Genomic DNA, 20,813 nt, shown 5'->3' with positions numbered 1-20,813 from the left:
TTTTTGGGGTAAGATTGAGCTGTTTTCACTGGGATTTCAGTGGTTTGGAGGTGACAGATCTATTCCTCTTGGCTTCTGCAGTGCAAAGAGATGGAGAATAGAAAAAAATGAAGGTGAAATTAAAAGTAGAAGCAGCCAGCTGAGTTCTCAACATGGATCACAGGGAATGTGGCTCACCTGGGCTGTGCCCAAAGTGCCTCCTCCAGTGGGGGATGGAGCTGGAGCAGCGCACGAAGCTCTGCCCGCACCCGGGGCACTCGCAGGGCTTCCCCTACTGGTGCCTCCGCTGGTGTTGGGTCAAGTGAGAGCTCTGTGAGAAGCTCTTCCCACACTGGGGACACTCGTAGGGCCTCTCCCCAGTGTGGATGCGCCGGTGTCTGATGAGGTTGGAGTTGTGCTTGAATCCCTTCCCGCAGTTGGGGCAGCGGAAGGGCCTCTCCTCTGTGTGAATCCGATAGTGCACGAGGAGATTGGAGCTGTTCTGAAACCTCTTCCTGCACTTATCACACTCGTAGGGCCTCTCCCCAGTGTGGATGCGCCGGTGGATGATGAGGGTGGAGTTGTGCTTGAATCCCTTCCCGCAGTCGGGGCATTGGAAGGGCCTCTCCTCCCTGTGAATCCAATAGTGCTGGAGGAGATGGGTGCTGGTCTTAAACCTCTTCCGACACTTGGAACACTCATAGGGCCTCTCCCCAGTGTGGGTCCTCTGGTGCTGGATCAGGCTGGAGCTGTGGCTGAAGCACATCCCACACTCGGAACATTTGTACGGCCTTTCTTTCCAGTGTGGATCCTCTGGTGCCTGATCAGGTCGGAGCTCACGCTGAAGCTCTTCCCACACTCCCCACACTCGTAGGGCTTCTCCCCAGTGTGGATCCTCTGGTGCCTGATCAGGTCGGAGTTCCACCTGAAGCTCTTCCCACACTCCACACACGTGTGGGGCTTCTCCCCATCACGGAGCTGCTCATGGAGCACCAGCTCCGAGCTCTGGCTCCGTCTCCGGCCGCCTTCCCGGCCCAGGCTGGCTCTTTCCCCCTCAGATCCCCGCCGGCTGCGTTTGCAGCCCCTCCTCGTGCGGCATCTCCGGGGCTTTTCCTCCCCGTTGGCTTCCTGCGCCGTGGAGCCGCTCAAAACGGCCTCTGCCACCAGGTTCTGCCGCGGGCATTTGTCCTCCCTGCTCTCCATGCTCAGCTCCTGCTCTGGGGGAGGAAGGACAAGGACAGGATGGGATTTGCCTCCGTGCCACAGGCAAGGGCAAGGAGATCCCCCCCAGGGCTGAGCTGCAGCCGGGGCCATGCAGGGCTGGGAGATGGAGCAGCACAGAGGGGAAAGGGGCACTGACTTCCTCCTCACCTGCCTCAGTGTCCCGGGGCATCTTCCTCTTCCTCGCAGCCTCCCAGGTCTAGGCAATGGGAAATCCTGGTTAGGGGAAAACAAGGGATGAGCACATTTGTAGGAGCGTTGAGGGGTAGGACGGCCGGGACGGACGGAGACGAGAGATCTCTGCAGCCAGGTCGTGGAACTTGCGGTTTATTGCAAAGGGCCTGGGTGCAGGGCCCGGCTGGGAGCTGCCAGCCACAGCTCAGAGGAGGCCCAAGAGAAGAGAGGGGTAGAGAGTAAGAGAGCAAAAGCGTAAGAGAGTAAGTGTCCCGTTACAATACAATAAATCTTCTTCTGTGTTGAATATTCTATTTCTCACTAACCAATCTGGTACCAGATGCAAATCCTACAGCATTTACATACAGCCTGTAAGAATCATTACATCACCATACTGTGTTACATTTCACACCCTAAAAACTCCTCTTTGGACCCCTTCTGCTGAGCTAGTAGGGTCTGCTCTGACCCTTGGATCTGTCTGTAAGCAGAGGGAATTGTTTCATCAAAAGGGGATTACCTTCAGCTGGCCACACCATTGTTTTCCAGTTATTCACTAACTGAGGTATCTCAAAGCTTGCTTTCATTTCAATCTTCCTTATTCTTTCTATATTCCCAAAATCTTCTACCAGATAATCATATTTATAAGGTTTTCCTGTTTCATCTTCCCCAATACACACTCAGTTTGAAGGTCCCTCTGCCTGAGTCCATCTCTACAATCACTGTCCACCTGGGCTCCAGAAAAACCTCCCAAACACCAAGATTCAGCCCGGAAAAAGCCTCCCAGGAGTTCCCCGTCCCTGGTCCCTCCCCTCTGGTGTTCAGCAGCTCCCCCCTGTCCCAGCTGCTGGGGTCACGCTTCGATTGGGGGTCCCCCTTCTCCCCAGGTGGGGGCTGCGAATTCAGGCAGGGATCGAAGGTGTGGTTCCCTCAGCTCAGCCTTGATCCGCCTTTGTCCCTCCTCTTCCTCCTGCTCCTCTTCTTCCATTCCCCCTCCCCCTGCTCCTCCCCTCTAACCCCACCTCCTCCTCCCCCTTCATCCCTGCCCTTCCCTGCCTCCTCCTCCTCCTCCCCCAGCAGCAGCCACACCCTCGGTGCCCCGTTCCCGCAGCCCTCGCAGCCCTCGCAGCCCGCGGCAGGAGCGGGGATGGAGCCGGGACAGGTCGGGATGGGCAGCGCGGGGCTCTCGGCTGCTCCCAGCCGCTGCGGGCGGGGGGAACCCGGCCCGGGCCAAAGGAGAGGCAAACTGGGCAAACTGGGGGCACATCACAAAGCTAAGGATGCAGCAGAAAATGGAGCTGAAAGACGTAAGTTAATACTAACTCCAAACGAGGAAAAACTGGAAATTACAAAGTTTAGGGAAGCCAAGAAAAAAGAATTAAACAAGATAGGAAGTGAACAAGATACATCAGGGAAATGGAAACTTCCTGATGGGAGACAATTAGCTAACAAAATGTGCTTCTAGGAAAATATTAGAAGACATGCATCAGAAAACCCACTGGGGTACTCAAGTGTTGCGTGATCAGTTTTAAAGAAACTATGGAGGCACTGGGATTTTTGGAGTAGCAAAGCAAGTAACTGAAAGAGGCTTAATTTGCCAAAGGATAAATAAAAAGGTGAAGAGAAAAACAACATTAGGACGTCGTGAGTTAGCCCATCGACAATTTAAAGCATCTAAGCAGAAGTTTAGTTTTGTTAGGTTCCGGATTTATTTGTAAAAAAAACCCCATTTAATCTAGAAGAAAGAGAATGGCATATGTTAGACAGGAGATTTTAGGAGAATAAAAGCCTTTAAAGTATCACAAACAACCGAGACAAGACAAGAAAAGAAAAAGGGGAAATGAAATGGAAGGGAACAAGAGGAAAAATCAGAAAGAGAGTGGGATCCTCTGCAGGTCTTGCCCCCTCCGTTCGCGGCCCAGGCGCCTGTCCCGGGTCCCGGCTCGCTGCCCGCCTCAGCTCCGCCTGCCCCGGTTTCCATCCCAGGTGTGGCCTCACTGCCCAGGGCAGCTCCACCTGCCCCGCCGCTGTCGCTCAATTTGTGTGCCCTGCTCCCACTGCCTGGCCCGCGGCCGCTCTGCCGGCCATGCTGGGGAAGATGGGGGTTGCTCTGTCCTGCCGCCTGCTCCGAGGTCACCGCGCCCACCGCACCCAGGGGGGGTCCCAGCCATCCCATCCCCGGCTGCCCTGCCCGTGCCACCTGCGCTGGGCACCGCCGCTGCTGCCGGGCTCTCCCCCCTGCCTTTGCTCTGCCGGCAGCTGCCGGATCAGCCGCCATCAGCCATGTGCGGGCTACCCACGCTCCGGCTCGGGCTCCACGGGAAGATTCCCTATCTGCCGATTCCGGCAGCAGACCCTGCCCACACTCCGACCCAGCCTCGGCGGGATATCCTCCCCTGACCCCGTCCGGCTCTGAGTTACGTCCCCTTGGTAACCACAGCTCCGGCTGTTCAGGGAAACTCTCTCTCTCTACAGGAAGCACCTCACCGAAACACTAGGAGCTCAGTTAAAATGCAGCCCTCTCCAAATTCTTTCCCAAAACACGGGAGAAAGGCTAGAGAAGGTAAAAAAGTGAAAGAGTTAGCTGAAGGGATTGCTCTATTTCCGTTCAGAGAGGTTCCCATGGGAGGGATGCGCTGCCCCGCCCCGCGGGAGCCACCAGCGCCCCTGCCGGCCGTGCCCGGAACTGCACCCAAGGGCGAAGCGCCGCAGCCCAAAGGCCGGGACTGGGTCCGGGCTCTGTTTGCTGTCAGTGCCGCAGCTGTTGGTGTTTGTTTGCTTCATTATACACACTAGTAAAGAACTGGTATTCCTATTCCCATATCTTTGCCTGAGAGCCCCTTCATTTCACTACTCTAAAAATTAAGAGGGAGGGGGTTTACATTCTCCTTTCCAAGAGAGGCTTTTTCTGCCTTCCCGAGCAGACACCTCTCTTGTAAAGCAAGACAAGCACCCACAGGCACCGAGGGGGCTGCAGGAGGGGCACAAGAAGGCCCTGCAGCACTTGGGCACAAAGGCACAGCAGGTGAATGCAAGAAGGGAGCAGCAAAAGGCCAAGCTGAAGGCAAAGGCCAGGGCACAGTTCCTACAGCCCCTGAGGGATCAACCCCAGGGCCCAAGGGGGCCCCAGCACCCAGGGCACGGCTCGGCCACAAGCACCTGGCAGAGGCATTGCCCTCCTCGGCAGGGGAGAGCCCACCCAAACAGCCTCTGGCAAGGAACCAGGGCTCCAGCTGCAGGGCACAAGGACACTGCAAGCACAGACAGCAGCACCCTCAGGACCAGCAAGTTCACCCCTTGATGGACATGGATTGGCAGGGCTGTCACAGCTCCCATCACACCAGGGACCCTCCACACTGCAGCCCTTGAGAACATTCAGGGTGGGTCTGCATTGAGAGGAGGCATTTCCTGATGGACACAGGGGCCTCTCAATCCACTCTCAATCTTAGACCTAGGGGGAAAATAGTAAAGGAATATTTAAATTTTTCAGGGAATGAGTGGGAAAGATGAGCAGGTATGATTTCTTCAACCACTATTAGAAGCTGTGGGGGATAGGTCAGAAATAAATGAATTGCTTTTTCTTCCTCCTGTGCTTGTAATTAACTAGGAAGGAATTTGTGAGCTGGGTTTTAATACTGCAAAAGTGATACAGAGGCCAGTTCTGTTCTACCTTTGTGCCAAAATGTGACAAGGCCCATGCTGAAGTGAACCCAGAAGTGTGGGCAGCCCCAGGGAAAGAAGGAAAATTAGATATGGAGCCTCTACAAATTACTTTAAAGCAACCAGAACAAGCAATACCCCGTTCCAAGAGAGGGAAGGAAGGGCTCACAGCCTGGTACTGAGTCCCTGTTAAAGGCAGGGCTTTTGGAGCCAAGGATGTCTCCCTACAACACTCCTATCCTGCCAGTCAACAAACTGGATGGATGGAGAGCAGGAGGAAACACAGAATTTGTAAGTGTTAAAATGAAGATTAACTGAGGCGGCTGGCCTGGGCCTTCCAGACAGGGTAAAATAATTTGAATTAGAGGTGGGTGTTAAACAGGGTCTTGCCTAAGGAATTCTTGTGCTAAAATGTTTAACCCTACATAGGATATCCTATAGTTCAAGTCTGACATCAAGTTAAAGGTCTGACAACCAAAAGAGCCTCTAAATGGATGAGTAGGGCTCGGTTATTACAGTATGAAACTTGTCCAATGGCACAGGAGGATTTAGAACTGAGGACAGGGCAAGGGTTTAACCCAGCCTCCTGTTTGAATAGCCTGGAGAGGGGCTGGAAAGGAACCCAGGACTGCACTCAAGGGACAGAGCTCCAGACCCAGGCTGGGACAGATTGATGATGGGACATTGCCTGACCTGAGGGAGAAAATGTGTTTGTGGATGGCTCTGCAAGGGCAGCAGAAGGGAAAAGAGCTACAAGACAGGCTGTTATTAAGGAAGGGGAATCAGACACAGCGCAGGTCACCGCCCCATGCTCAGCTCAACCCGCCCACCTGTGGGTGCTTGTAAGAGCCTGGCACTGAAATGCCCTGAGCAGGAAGGCTTCAATATCTTCTGCTGACACCATGGCACCTAACAGGGGGGCAAAAGCAATTCTCACTGCTTCAGCAACCACTGGAGCAGATATCAAGGCACATTCTCCCACAGGAAGCTGGGCTGGCACTGAGCCTGCCCTGGCACTTTGCTGCTGCCAACACCCAGCCAGGACATCGGCTCCTGCCTAAGGAGTGCAAAGCAGCACCACTGGTGGGCAAGGGGCCCATGCCAAGTGTCCCTGAGGCCACAAACAGCCGCCAGCACAGCTCAACACGGGGGGACCCCTCAGCCTGGCCTCAAGGGCTCTGAAGCCCCGCAGATTTGCACTTCCCGCCCGCAGCAGGAGGATGGGAGGCCGCCCCTGAGCCTGCCCTGAAGGCAACGCAGCAGCAGCCAGGGCTCCACAGCGGGCCAAGCCCCTGCGCCTGCCCACAGATCCTCGCCTGGAATCCTCTGCAATCCTGGCCACCCTCCTCTGCCATCTCCAGCCACTGGGGCCAAGCCTTGCTGCCACTGCTGCAGCTTCAGCGCTGGCTGGGCCTGCACTGCCACAGCTGCTGGGGAACACCACGGCACAATTCCACTCTGGGCCTCACTGACACCCACACTCTGGGCTGCCTGCCACTGCACTGCTGCAAAATGCACCCAGTTTGGTTCTTTTAAACCTTATTTCTCTACTCAGGCTTGGTTTTCTTTGCCTTGGGGAAAGGAATTTTAAGGCTTTTATTTAAAGGGTGTTACACCACTCAATGGAGATGAGTTTAACACCTGAACAGACTGGGAACAGCACAAAAGACACCCACAGAGATAACGACCAGCAACAAAACATCAACATTTCCCAGCAGCAAACAGCAACCAACAGCTACCCCAGACACTGCCCCTGGCAGAGCTGGAGACACCTGGGCTGGAAAAGGCTGAGAAGGAAATCCAGGAGGGTGGAGACCGAATTCACATCAGAGGGGAAGGAATCCGGGTCCAACAGGAAACAAAATACTAAAAACTTACACAACTTGCAAGCAATGAACATAAAAGCAGTGGATTTAAATGGGTTCTACATAAAGTTTAGGAAAAATCGAGTAAAACTCACATGGCATGGAATGATTTTCTCTGCACAGCCAGCCTATTTGTGAAAGAAATTATTTCTGTTGCAGATCCTGGCCGGAACCAAGTAATGCCTTGACTCTCTAAAACTAAAGAGATTATTCCAGAGTTTTTGTTTTCCCTGCAGTTTCAGTGACAAAATTACAACATGAGAAAAATTTTTCATTATATTCCCACTTAATGTTGTCAGGTAGGTTTGGGACAGAAGTGTGAGAATCAAGTTTTGGTCTGGGTTTTTCCATGTTCTCCTTTATGTAGCTTTTGCAAAATTGAAGAGCTTTAACCGTAATATTTTGAACTCGTAAATAGTTAATACTTCTTAAAAAAAAGCAGATTCTGGGGGGCCACATGTGACTCACCAGATGGGTGCCCTGGAATTGAAGCTCCATTCCAGGCAGCCTGCAGAGGAGCTTTAGAAATGCAAATGAACACTGCTGGGCAAAGTGTGGACAATGCACCTGGGTCTCTTGCCTGGGGCAGGAATTGGGCTGATTCCCTCTGCCCCTCACCCCAAGCTCTGCCTGCTGGCACTGATGGAATTTGCACAGCTCAAGGCAGAGCCCAGGGGGAGGATATCTGACCCTGCAACACAAACGGGTGAAGCTGCAAAGGGAAACAGGACATGGAGAACGTTGGGAAAACTTCACTATAAATAAATGGGGGGAATCAGCCCTCTGCCCACTCCAACATGCGCTGTCATTGTCTGTGTTATATAGGGTATATTAGAGCACTGGGGATTTTTTGCTACCAAAAATTCAGGGAAATCAGTTGGGAATCCAAGTATTTAATGATTTAATTAGACAAAAGCAGTCAATTGATGCAGCCCTGGCTGGAGAGAGTGGCCAAAAATGGAAAAAGATGAACGGCCAGCAGAAGAAATCCTACAACACCATGGACCAGCCCCTGGGAACCCGAACCAATTCATATCAGGAGCCACAGAACCCATTTCTCATTTCAATGGCATCATTAGATTACAAGCTGTCCTGGGAATAATAACCAACCAAACAGCTCCAGCTCCTGACCTTCCTGCTGACCAACCCACTGCAATGAGGAACACAACATTTAACCATGGGATGGGATCATATTACGTTTTAGCAGAAAAAAGGGAGTTTGTGGAAAATTAAATGTCTCAAACTGCTGTTGCCAAAGAGCTGACAAAGGAAAAGTGGTGAAACAGATAACAAAGGAAGTAACAAAGCAGCTCATGTTCCAGCTCAAACGTGGAAAGGACAGGAATGGGACACGGTTTTGTGGCTCCCTGGCAGACCATGGGTTAAACGAACGCTGTTTCTCCTCTGATGTGCAACAGCAACTCTCATCTTTTCACCATGCTCCACACCTTGAGAGTGCAGCTCATTCAGCAGCTGAGCGAGGGGCCAGGGACTTGGAGATAAGGAAGCAACGGGCGAAACCACCAGCTTCAATAAATGTAACTAATTAACATGGATTGCTGCTCACAGAAAGTCCCGCTAAATTCCTGAACTTCCAGAAGAACAAAGTCTTTACAGAGCCGTGAATATCAGCTGTTATACAAAAGTGGGGGTGCACATTAACAGGCACTTGCAGTTGGCGGATCGGGAGGTCTGAACCTTCCAAGGACGTCAGCTAGTGGGCAAAGGGAGAGGGAGATGAGGCCGGGAAAATGAGGATAAAAAGGAGGCTGCAAACTACAACAAGGGCAGAGAGCGCACGGCAAATGCCCCATGGCCTCTCCCTCTGCTCAGCAATAAAGTCACTTTTACAGGACTCCTCTGTCTCCTCTGCGCACAGAAACCTCCGGCCACGGGAATTTCCCCGCACAGCCCCGGGCACGGGGCAGCCCCCTCTGTCCCAGCCACAGCAACCGGGCCGAGCCAGCGCTGCTCCGCCAGCGGCTCCTGCCGAGGCAGCGGCCGCAAGGAGACCGCGGGCAGCCGCTCCCGCAGCGCCCTCACGCCAGCGGCAACACGGGCCGGACACGGCACAACGGACCCGCCCGAGCCCCCTGCCGCCCCCGAGGCCCGCAGCCAGCCCCGAGCCCCCGCACAACCCAGCGCGGCTCCCACCCGCGCTGCGGCCGCCTCCGAGCTCCGCCGCCGCCTCACCGCTCCGGCCGCTGCCGCCGCTCGCGGGCCCGCACACACGCTCCGACAATGACGCCGCTGCCCAGCCACGGCCGCCCTCAGCCCGCCACCGGGGCCCGGCTCCGCCCCGCTCCCACCAATCAGCGCGCCACAACCACGACTGACGGCACCATCGCCCAATCCCAGCCAGGGGCGGGCTCTGCACACGGCACAGCCCCGCCCCGCGCTCTCCGGGCCCCCCGGGCTGCGTGAGGGCAGAGCCGGAGCTGAGGAACAGCCCTGGAACGGGCCCGGGCCCGAGGGGATTGAGCTGAAAACACAAACAAACTTCTCCGCAGCTCCCGCCACGGCTTTCCCCGCACTGCGGCTCCGGTGGCTCTGGCTCAACCGGAAGCCCCGGACCATCACTTCTTCTACCCCTAATTAGGAGCATCAGGGCATCGCTTTGATTTCCCCCAAAAAGGGAAAACCGCCCCAAAGCCCTGTGGATGTATTACTGGACCCTGTGCGGGGTCGCTGCATGGTGAGAGAGACGAGAATCTTGTTTCTTGATCAGAAGGCTGGATTTATTGATATATGATATATAATACATTATTACTATACTAAATAGAATAAAGAGAGAGGTTGCAGATGCTAGCTAGCTAAGAATAGAATAGAAAGAATCTAAAACAAAGTTGTGCCCAAGGACTCAGTCCGCTGTCTTGCACTGGTGATTGGCCCTTAATTATAAACATAGAAAATGAGCCAATCAAGAAAACCCCTGTTACATTCCACAGCAGCTGATAACAATTGTCTACATTCATCTTCTGGGGCCCTTTGCTTCCCAGAAGATACAGAAATCTGAAAGAAAGGATTTCTGTGGAAAAATGTCTGCGACATGGATGAGTGGGGGAGGGGAGAGATTTCTGACAGAAAACTCCTAAAACTCAGAGCAGGATAATGAGAAGTAAGTGAAGATCCTTAATTCCAGGTTTTTGCCCACGCCTCTGTTTTGCGGAGAAAAGAAGAAACCTCACAACTTTGTAAAGGCTGTAAAGCCCGGTATGCTTTTTATTACTTGCGCCGGACGCAAGTCCCCCAAAAAGGCTTGTGTAACTCTGAAGATCTCGGGTCTTCTTTTATCCCCCTTCCAAATGCATATGCATACAGTTTCACAATAAGTTCATACATATTCATTCCGCGTGACATTTAGCACCAGTTCTTCTTTATCAAAGGAATTTCTAAGTCGGGGGCAAATCGACCTTGTGGTCTTTTCTGTTTTTCTTTCTCTGTCTCCTTGCTGTCTCGGCATGCGAGTTTTTCCTTCAGCTTTGGCCTCACAGACTTTTCACCGTTCTTAGACACTTCACCTAATTCAGAATGGATCTTTACTCTGTCTCACCTCCCTCCTCCCAGCTGCACCTCCTACCCCGGCAGTGCCGCAGACAGGGAATGGGGCCGGGCTCAGTTCATGCCCCGGGGCTTCTCCCTCTGCTCAGGGACAGGAGTCGTTCCCCTGCTGCACCCTGGGCTCTCTCCCACCGGAGACTTCTGCAGGAACTTCTCCAAGCTGAGTCCATCCCACGGGGCACAGCCCCCTCCAAGTGCTGCAGCGTGGGTCACTGTGTCCCGGGGTCAGTCCTGCCAGGACAGGCTGCTCCAGCGGGGCCCTCTGGCCGCGGGGTCACAGCCTCCTCTCAGGCATCGCCGTGCTCAGCGTGGCTGCTCCGGGGGCTGCAGGGGGATCTCTGCATCCCCGTAGATCTGCAGGGGGATCTCTGCATCCCCATGGATCTGCAGGGGGATCTCTGCATCCCCTTGGATCTGCTGGGTGATCTCTGTGTCCCCAGGGATCTCTGCATCTGGCACCGCTGTTTTTGGAGGCACCAGGAATAGGCTGAGCTCTGCCTGAAGCTCTTCTCACATTCCCCAAACCCTTCCCAGCACAGGGAGGCTTTTACCTCCTCTCAGCTCCCCAGGCTGCGTTTGCAGCCCCTCCTTGTGAGGGGTCTCTGGGGCTTTTCCTCCCCGGTGGATTCCTGAGCCGTGGAGCCGTTCCAAATGGCCTCTTCCACGAGGTTCTGTGGCAGGGATTTGTTCTCCCTGGTCTCTGTCCACATCTCAGTGCCTGGGGGAGGAAGGACAAGGAGAGGGAGAGACAGGGAGAAGGGAAAAGGAAAAGGCAGAAGGAGAGGAAGGAACAAGAAGGAACAAGGGAGGAAGGAGATGGGAAAGGAACATGGATGGATGAAGGACAGAATAAGGAGAAGAAGGAGGGTGGTCAAGGAGAAGATGGGATTTGCCTCCATGCCAGAGGGAAGGGGAAGGAGATCCCCCCAGTCCATCCCTGGCAGGATGGCGTTGGCAGTGAGGCTGTCCTGCAGCGATGCTGGGCTGGGAGATGGAGCAGCAGAGAGGGGAAAGGGGCAGTGATTCCTCCTGCCCTGCCTGGCTGTCCCAGCCTGGAGCGTCCTGGCGCTGCCGAGGCCCTTGGAGCGTCCGGCACTCCGGAGCCCGAAGCTCACGGCTGCTTTATAAAGCTGACAAAGTCGGCAGGATGGGTCTGGGTATGATCTGCAGCAAACTGGGTTTATTGGTACAGGAACAGGGCACAGAGCTGAGCAGGGCCCAGGGACAGAGACAGGGTGCAAGCTGAGGGCACAGGGGGTTTTTATATGGGCTAGTGAGGGTGGAGCTGAGGGTCAGGGTCCAATGGATATGGGGGAAAATGGGGCAAAGGAGGGGTTAAGGGTCAGGTCAGCTGATATGGGGGAAACAGGGGCAGAGGAATGCAGTAAATTAGGGCCAATGGAGGGACAGAGAGGGAGAACATTCTCGGGACTAACCAGAGATGGGTAATAGGGTTTGAACTGGGGTAATTAGGCCAACGGGCCAATGGGGTAACATAACTTTCCATAAATCAGCATGTGCTTGCAAAGATCTATGGGAGAAGCAAGTTTCTCACCATAACCTTGAAATATGTTCTTCTTATTGGGGACCAGTCCCCCACGGGTGGGAGATTGAGACTCCCATGGGCCTCCACACCAGTGCATCTTCCTTTTCCTCGCAGCCTCCTTCTTCTCCATCCAGACAAAGTTTAGGATTGACAAATCCTGGCTTTGGGGGAGGAACAAGGGGTGAGTGCCTTGGGTTTTGTGAGAAAGGAGCCTCACTCTTTAGAATTTTTGAAAGTTTAATAAGGAATAATAAGGGACAAATCAGTAACAGCGCTGGGTGCCTGGCGATGGCCAGAGGCACACCGGTTAACCACAGCAACTCTTCTTGTCTAATTTTTCCATTGCATTGTTCAAATATATTTTCATAATGGTTATACATATTCAAACATTTCTCTGAACTCGTTTACATGTTCCAGGAATTCTTTAGGTTGGTTTAACTACCACCTCGCCTTTTTAGAGCTCGTGCAGGAATCGTGGATTGCTGTTTTGAGGGTTGTGTGTCACTCCCTCACAAGGGCCCCTGTTCTGTGGTTTCAGCAGGTGACAGTTATTGACAGTGGAAGGGTCAGTGGCAGGGGTCCTCATCACATCCCTTCCTTAAATGTTGTCTGACCATGCAGATGGTTTTAGCTATTTCCACAAGTACTTGAAATGAACATTAGCTATTTCACAAATATCTCTGAATTGTTATTGTCAGTTATTTACAAAAATAAAAGCATTATTTATTATTTCACAACTACAGCTACTTCTGCAAAAGTTAACATTCTAATGCACAACATATGGAAACACTTTAATATTTTGCAAAAGCCAAAACTACAATGTATGTTTTTCACACTGTCCACAAACTAAAATATCATCCATAAATGATGTTCTCAGGATATGAGCTACACAGGGGCCAGGGCATTGGCCACAAAAAGCTGACAAATTATATTATAGCAAAAGCTATAATATAATTAAAAGTGATAATAAAAGCTATAATATAGTTAAAAGTGATTACAAACGGTACTCTATCAAAATCAGTGTGATTAGGAACATTTTGCAGAAGTCAATACATAATAGCAAAAGCCAGCACTACCCAGTTATTTATAACAAACCCAGGGCAGGTTTTTCCCTTGCATGGAGCACTTGGGCCTTCCCCGGGCCCCTTTTGCCCTCGTGCAGAGCTGGTGGCATTTTCCAGCACACCCAGTTTGTAACCAAGAGCCGGGTGCAGCCCAGAAGGCTCCAAGCGCCTCCTTCCAGGCTGACTCTGCAGGTGCCGAGGCTGCTCTGGGCTCTGCCAGGGCTCTGCTGGGGCTCAGCTCTGGGCCAGGCTGGGCCCGCTCTCCCCTCACATTGCTCCGGGCAGCTGAGGCACAGCGGGAGAAGGAAGGGATATGGCAAGGGAGTTGAGGTTTAAAAGAGTTTTTATTCAAAAAACTGCCAGAACAAACAGGCTGTCCTAACTACTACAACTAACCACCAGAAGTAACTAGTTGTCCTTACTACTGTAACTGAAAGCTGTCCTCAAGAGCTTCATCTCCTCTGCTGCTCCCTCAGTTGCTTCGCTGCAGTGATCAGAGGGGTCAGGCTGGAGACAGGCTTGGCTGATGATAAAAATGGGTGCTGTCCTAAGGATAAAAAGGGAAGAAATGAACTGTTACTTTCCAGAGTCAAGTTCCTCACAGGCTCTGTTGCAACAGGACAAAGGGAAATGCTTTGAAACTCAGGAGAGGGAAGCAGGCTCAGATAAGGTCTAAGGAAGAGCTTTTTAACCAGGAGAGTGGGGAAACACTGACAGAAGGTACCCAGAGATGTGGGAGGTGCCTCCTCCCTGGAAACATCCAAGCTCAGGTCAGGCAGGGCTCTGGGCTCCCTGAGCTGCTTGAAGATGTCCCTGCTCGCTGTGGGGCACCAGGCCCAGATGAGCTCCAAAGGAGCTGCCAAGCCACAGCAGGCGAGGATTCTGCTTGCTCTGCGTGTGGAACGCAGCCAGACTGGAGACTGTCGGAGGGGGCCCCACAAGAAAACCCCTCCCTGGCGCTGCTGCTTCCCCTGCAGCCCCTGGCCCTCAGCTGCAGCAGCTCCTGGGCAGCCCAGCGCCGCTCCTCGTCCGGCTCCAGGCTGCACTCGAGGCAGTCCCGCAGCAGAGCCGACAGGCGCCGGGGCTCCTGCAGCTGCGGGGTCCCGTTCTGCCGGATCAGAGCGCGAGCCTGCAGGGAAAGCAAACTCAGTGCTCTGCCAGCTCCCTTCACACCCACACGGGCTCACATCCACCCCGGGGCCTCAGCCCCAGCTCCAGGGGCACTTTCCTCCCTGCCACAGATGCTGCTCAGAGCTCATTTTGCTATGCCAGCCAAAAATCCCAAACCCTGGGGCTGCCACAGCCACTGCAACATCCAAATGATCTCGCCTTGAGAGCCAGTTCCATTGGCTGACTCTGTTAGTAGGAACCTCCATCAGAAATAGCACATTTTTGCTTCTCCAAATGTGGACACCAGCTTTACAGGCCATTTTCCAGAGTCAGTGTGGTCTGCCTGTGTTATTTCAGAGGATTCTTATATCAAGTGCATCTCTGCAGTGCCACCGACACTCAAGTAAATGCATTCCTGATGCCCCATCCCAGAAACTGCAAGGCAAGAAACAGGAGGTTTGTGATGCTGAAAGCTCAGGCTTGGTGACACGGAGAAAGCAGCTTGGACTAGGAAAGAAATGTTAGACTATGAGGATGTTAAACAATCATCTTGATGTTCTCAACAAATTTCGCATTGAGAAGAATCATGGTGGAGATCAACTTGCAAAATGTCTTTTAGAAATTCCTGCAGACAGCTTGTTTTTGGGACTGGGAATTGGGGGTGGTTTGGGTTTTTCTTGCAAGGTAACATTAGAGCTACTGCATTCCTTCACATTTTCAGGTCATCCTCACAGCCAGATGAGCTGCAACAACATAAATCCCAAAGAAAATTGTTCCTGGAGACTGAGGAATATTCTCCTGTGTGAAGGCTGGAGTCCTCTGGGAATTCCCTTCCCATGTGCAGAAACCTCCAGTGTGGAGAGTTTAGTTCAAGAAGGGCTTAAAGAAAAAGGCCATGAAGACATACAATTGAGAGAAAAGTAAAAGGAAAAAGTAAAGCAGTTCCTAACAGTTCTCAGCCTTCTGATTTCTATAAACAATTAGACTCTTTTTATCAACAATAAAGTTCTCAGGCTGTCTTCCCATAACAAGCAGAACACCGTCTCTGGGAAAAGCTGGCACCCTGAGAACTGATGAAGAAGTTTTGGGAACACTGGTTCTGTTTTTAATAAACAATTGTAGGTATTCTAAAACAAGAGGAGTGGTTAGAGTTTTCTCTGTTAGCCTATCATGAAATTGGATTACAGAATATGCATGAAGTTCGTTAACACTGCTATTTAAGGTGATTGATTGATCAATAAAATTTGAGTTCAATGCATTAAAGGATGGTCGTTCTCCCCTCATTCTCCAACAAATGGTGACACCCGGACGTCATAACGAACACTTTTGGGGATTGCGAACACCACGGGAGGTGAGGACTTGTCCAGGTTCCGAGAAGCAGCCGCGGAACGGCAATAAGCGTGAATAAACAAAGCGGAGGAAAGCCGCCGAGACGCGCCGTGCCCCAGGCGACCGTATAGACAGGTCCTGGCTGGTACATGCGGTCGACGCCTGAGGAGCTGCAAAGTGCGCACTTATATAGGTATGGAAAGGCAAACCGCATGTGAACTTTTTATTACTTTCTTACAAAAAAGGCAAATTAAGGGAATAAATTGGCAGAAAGAAATAAAAGGACTTTGGACTTACGGCTACGGTAAAGGGGCTTTCCATATCGTTTACGACTTAAGGGGATGGCGTGAATTCGGTGATTTATTGTCAGAGGCTGCTTTAGAGAGTGATAAAACTGCCAAGAAGCTAAGCAAGCCATGGCGAGTGATGTATGGTGCGCTGTGTTATTATCTCTCTGAGTGCAAAACAGCGGCCGTAGCTCGTGGCCCTTGCGGGGCTGTGCTACTCCGAACTCAGCATGGGCGCAGCGGGGAGAGCGGAGCTGCGCCGCGCCGCCCCGGGAGGGGATTGGAGCCGCCGCCGCGGGAGCCGAGCCGCGCCGCCCCGAGAGCGGAGCCGCCGCGGGAGCCACGCCGCGCCGCCCCAGGATCGGAGCCGCCGCCGCAAGAACCGAGCCGCACCGCCCCGGGAGCCGCGCCGGGAGCGACCCAAGAGTGCCGCGGGGGGAGCGACCGCACCACCGCGGGGGGAGCCACGGGTGCAGCGGTGCCTGCAGCGGAGTCAGTCCTGCCAGTGAATAAACAAAGAGCGCAGCGCGGGGGGGAGGTTTCCTCCGCTCCGACACGAGCGCCGCGGGACCGGAGCGCTTTTTGCAGCGGGAGCGTTTCTCCCTCCCCCCACAGCCGGCAAAAGCTACAGTTTAAGACTTAACAGTCGTAATAATTGTGAACTTTTGTCAACAAAAGGGAAAGATCTCTGCTGAAATTGAGAAAGCAGTGATGGTAAACAAGCGAAGTTAAAGGGACTTTGTTCTTCCCGGCACAGACTGTGAAGGACAGATCAGCGTAGTGAATGCGGGAGTCAAATTTCAGCCGAATTGGCTCAGCATCCGTTATGCTGTCTTAAAATCACCAGTATTAACAGAGACTGTAAACATCAGAAGCCCGGATAGCTCAGTCGGTGGAATATCAGACTTTAAAGCTGTGTTTTGAAAAATTTAAAAATGTTAAGATGTGCTAAAGTGATTGTAGAAGTAAGATGTAATGACTGTGTTTTTTGTATTCTTTAAGCTTTGTTTAGATGTGATAGATGTAAAAGCAAGCACTGAATTCAAAAGAATTTTTTCACAAGTATACCTTGAATAAGCTTATGTTTAAGTGTATTTAAGTGTAAAAATGCTGCAGCAAAAACATGAGAAAGGTTATTTTAGCTTAATATTTTAGAATCAGGCCTGTAAGTAAGTTATAGTAAATGCTATATATTATTTCTTTAGTAAGTTTTACCTGTTATTAGGTGGTTTTAGTTGAATTACCTATTAAGTGCTGTTAAATGTTAAATACTATTAAGGTTAAGTACGTTAAGTTTATTTTCGGTTAAGTTCGAGGTCTGCTAAGTTTCAATTATATATAGGTTTAAGTTATGTAGGATTTGAAGCCAGTTAAGTTCCGTTAAGTTTATCTCCTGTTAAGTTTAAGTGTTATTAAGTAAGTTAAGTTAGATTCTGTTAAGTTTGAATTAGATTTAAGTGATTTTACATGTTTTGCAAATAAGTCTGCTATAATTAATCTCGTTAGACTTCCCAGAGGATGAATGAGTATCCGAAATTAACTTTATTTTAATAATTCCGTTTAGTGTATTTATTTTAGGTATAATTTCCTCAAAGCAGCTAATCCTGTAAATTACTTTCATATATTCTAAAATTCTTGGAGCATTAATTTATTGCTGCTTTCTAAGTCTGTATCTTCCAGAATACTGTTTTAAAAGTTATGAGTCTTCAAGTGACATCCTGTCTCCAATTGTAAAGGCTATTAATTCTCTGAGTATGAATCAAATATTATTTCCTACTGCAAGCTGAAAGGTGGAAGCCATACTCATTTGTTAGGAAGATTTGTTAAAGTTTTGCTCCAAGTGTTTCTATTAGATAAAAATAGGTCTTACAATGGTATTTATTGTCTGTGTCACAGAACACACCAGTAAAAAGATAAAAATGGAAAAACCCTAAGCATCTTTTGTTTGCTGGGGTCCTATTTATTTGCAAAAAAGATACTACAGTAAGTCCTACTCCTTACTGGGAAATAGCTTTAGTTTCTCAGATCATGCTTTCACAGAAGTGTGCAAGTTAATTATCTAGTGATCTCTGTTTGTCAGCTTTAAAAATATGAGTCAAGAAAATGACAAATGTTTGCCCTTACTCTAATGAATATACATAGGCATTTTCTAAACCTGCTGACTTGCCTGCCTTTTGGGAAGTCCTAATGGAAGTCTTATTATTATATACTTTCTGAAATACTACCTTTTTCTTTCACAAGATTCTTGTATGCTCTAGAATTACATCTGTGCATTCTTTACTTTGTAAAGAAATCCTTAGACTTAATTATTCAAGATAAGTTGCACCTTATTAGTATGGTCTAACTCTAGTCCTGCTTTCAGTTCAGAATTATTGATGAAAGAGAAAACAAGCAAAGTAATTCTTGGGGCATAAAGTTTAAGCAGGGTCAGTAGAGCATGAGCCTTCATTTTTCAGCAGGATCTAAGCACTGCCTCAGCTTTAGACCTTTATGAATCTCATGAGCAGAAAATCTTGGCTTATTATTGGTGGGAGGTACAGTGTATTTTGAAAAGGGTTAAAGCTCAAAGTGCATCATATATAGCCTCGGTAAGGTGTAGAAAACTGGTGCCTTTAACACAACATTCTGTTGTAGGTCCTATAAGAGGAGATCCCAATCAAGCATTAGATAATTGCATTAGAAGGTTATAAAGGTGTGGTCTTCAGGTATCAGGAACAGTAAGGTTAAAAACTGATAAGAAAAGGAAGGTCAATATAAAAACAGAAAAATGAGGTTCACTTTTGTTATATTGCTTAGTATAGTAGTAGCTGAAAAATTAAAGGTAGCACATTTTAGTCAACCTAGAGATAATGTATGGATAACACTTGCTAGACAGTTTAATCAGTCATCGCTTTGTCTCAGCCTTGGAGGAGTTACAGCTTTGATTACTCTAATTTTCAAAGGATGAGTCAGCATAAACAGACATGGGCTACTCTGGATTCATCTCTAAACCCGGAAATAGTGTCCAAACAACTTTATAACCAGTGTAAAGGCTCTAGTATCATAACACCTAAGAAATTACCCACAGGAATATTTCTAATCTGTGGAGATAGAGCCTGGAATGGAATACCAGCCCAACCGCAGGGTAGACCTTATTATTTAAGCAAATTATCATTATTCCACCCTAACATATCTGTGCTAATGCAACTAAGTCATAAAACTAGCAGGGAAAGGCGCAGCTTACATAACTTAGACTGTAGTCAAATAGGAGATCCGTTGTTTTGGAGTAAATTTAAACAAGTGATGGTTTCAGCTCTCCTACCATGGGGTGCTGCAAGCAAAGCAATGACTTTAGCAAAACAAATAGGGTGCTGGGCTAAGGGTGAATTGAATAAGACATCACAGATATTAGATATGTTAACTGCAGATGTACAAAGTGTTAATCACGCTGTTTTACAAAATAGAGCTGCTATAGATTTTTTACTGCTAGCACAAGGCCATGGGTGTGAAGAGTTTGAAGGGATGTGTTGCATGAACTTATCTGATCATTCTGTATCTATTCATGCTAAGTTAAAAGAGCTACGACTGGGGCTTAACAGCCTTAAGGAAGAAGAAGGATTGGGAATTGATGAATGGCTTAAAACCTTAGGATTGGGTCCATGGTTAAGAAACCTTGTAATATATGCTATAGGGATATTAGGTGTACTTTTATTGCTTTTAAGTATCTTACCTTGCTTCTGCAGTTGTATCCAAAAGATGGTTAGTAGGATGATAGAGAAAACCTGGCAAGCTAACCTCTTTTCTCTCAAAGAAAAAAACGGGGGAAATGTTGGAGAGTTTAGTTCAAGAATGGCTTAAAGAAAAAGGCCATGAGACATACAATTGAGAGAAAAGTAAAAGGGAAAAGTAAAGCAGTTCCTAACAGTTCTCAGCCTTCTGATTTCTATAAACAATTAGACTCTCTTTATAAACAATAAAGTTCTCAGACTGTCTTCCCATAACAAGAAGAACACCATCTCTGGGAAAAGCTGGCATCCTGAGAACAGATGAAGAAGTTTTGGGAACACTGGTTCTGTTTTTAATAAACAATTGTAGGTATTCTAAAACAAGAGGAATGGTTAGAATTTTCTCTCTTAGCCTATCATGAAATTGGATTACAGAATATGCATGAAGTTCATTACCACTGTTATTTAAGGTGATTGATTGATCAATAAAGTGGAGTTCGATGCATTATAGGATGGTCGTTCTCCCCTCATTCTCCAACAAATCCCCACATTCCCAGCCTCACCCCAAGCGAAGATCCCAGGCTCCGGCATTCCGGGATGCTCCACCCTGCACCGGTACTGCTCCCGCTCCTCCAGCAGCGCCTCGATCCTGGCCCAGGTGTGGAAGGTGCCGTCGCTGTTGGGAACGATCCCGCCCCACTCCGTCTCCTGATCCAAGGTTTCACCCCCCTTCATCCAGCTGACTGCGATGGTCTTTTCCAGACACATGGACATCAGGGGGCTCTGGAATGGGATAATGGTGATAGACATCATTGGAATTCCATGGGAGTGGGACTGGGGTGAGTTCTACCTATGGGATTCCCACAGGAACGGCATGAGAGTGAGATCTACCCATGGAATTCTCACTGGAGATGAGATCTATCCATAGAATTCCCACAGGAATTACTGTGTTCCCAAGTCCCCTATCCCCAAATCCCAAATCCCCACAGGAATTCTGCTCCCACCTTTGCGCTCCAGCTCCTTCTGCCCGTATCTGATGTATTTCTGGAGCCATTCGGGGCATTCGTGCTTCAAGTAATTCATCCAATACTCAGCCACGGTCCCATCCTGCTCCCAGCGCCTCCTGATGATCTCACCAACGCTGTCGGCCGCCACAAATCTCCTGGATTCCAGGTCAAAGGAGATTAAATCCCGCCCATCGTAGGCATTCCGGTGGGATCCACGGATGCTCCCATTGGACAGGAGGTCACAACCGGAAACTCGCAACCTCGTGTGGAGACCTGGAGGGATTGTACCCACAGAGACCCATGGAATTG

The 20,813-nt window shown here is 50.0% G+C and overlaps 1 pseudogene; it reads right to left on the bottom strand.

Moving 5' to 3' along the window:
- Window positions 1-346: 346 nt before the first annotated feature.
- The window catches only part of LOC128945567 (zinc finger protein 208-like), a 324,996-nt pseudogene continuing 304,529 nt past the window's right edge, over window positions 347-20,813 (bottom strand).

The sequence above is a fragment of the Melozone crissalis genome, unplaced genomic scaffold (genome assembly GCF_028551555.1).
Source record: "Melozone crissalis strain CALT ecotype California unplaced genomic scaffold, PUWL_Pcris_2 ptg000066l_1, whole genome shotgun sequence".
Classification (NCBI taxonomy): domain Eukaryota; kingdom Metazoa; phylum Chordata; class Aves; order Passeriformes; family Passerellidae; genus Melozone; species Melozone crissalis.
The sequence above is the reverse complement of the archived record's forward strand: the minus strand, read 5'-3'. Positions and strand labels throughout refer to the sequence as shown.